At 42.0% G+C, this 769-nt stretch overlaps 1 protein-coding gene across 3 annotated transcripts in view; it reads left to right on the top strand.

Annotated features, from left to right (window-relative positions):
• LOC119587877 overlaps window positions 1–769 on the top strand; it is a 29,378-nt gene that overhangs the window by 7,957 nt on the left and 20,652 nt on the right. The window lies entirely within an intron of this gene.

The raw sequence follows: 769 nt of genomic DNA, 5'->3' as shown, positions 1-769 counted from the left end.
GGTGGATGCATCTTCCAGTTGTATGCACATTTCATTCCCTCCTGCTTCTGTTTCTTCCCTTTTCCTCCCATTTTTGGTTTTGTATTTTCATGGGAGGATGAGACCAGTCTTAGAGAAGCATGGTTACCTAAGGTTCTTATCCAGAGATGTGTGTGAGGAAAGATATGTTTGTTTGTTGTTCCCTCTTACTTTCTTGTTTTGTGTCTTTATTTCCTCTCCTTCAGTTGGAGGTATCTTGTTCAGTATGGTGATATATTTAAGTTTTTAGTGAGTATACACTTTTCTGGTTAAACCACTGAACTCTAACCCTTGAGGTCCCTATTACTACTAGTGCCCTGTGGAAGTAGTTATTCCAGGTACTTAAGTAAGTCCCCTTTAGTCAAGTGAAGTAGTGGACATTCAGAGAGGATGGCCTATGTATGTTTCATGGCTGCCTAGTCTACCCATTTTTTCCCATGGAAAAAAATGTTTCCACCTCCCAGGATGAGGTTGGCTAGAAAGATCCCCATAACTGTTAGTGCTGTGCCCTGTGGAAGTAGTTATTCCAGGTACTTATTAATACAAATGTATGCAGAAAGGATGGCCTATGCATGTTTCATGACTGCCTTGTGTACCCATTTTTTTCCTGTGGGGAAAATGTTTCCACCTCCAGGATGAGTTTGGCTAGAAAGGTCAGGATAAAGTTGTGGCTGGCCTTACCTCTTCCAGGCTTTAGGCTTACTTGCTTTCTCAGGTGTCTCATCCCAGCCCATGCAAACACATGTACTTT

Source organism: Penaeus monodon, chromosome 23, assembly GCF_015228065.2.
Source record: "Penaeus monodon isolate SGIC_2016 chromosome 23, NSTDA_Pmon_1, whole genome shotgun sequence".
NCBI classification, from domain to species: domain Eukaryota; kingdom Metazoa; phylum Arthropoda; class Malacostraca; order Decapoda; family Penaeidae; genus Penaeus; species Penaeus monodon.
Note: the sequence above shows the minus strand (reverse complement) of the source record. Positions and strands in the feature narration are given on the sequence as shown.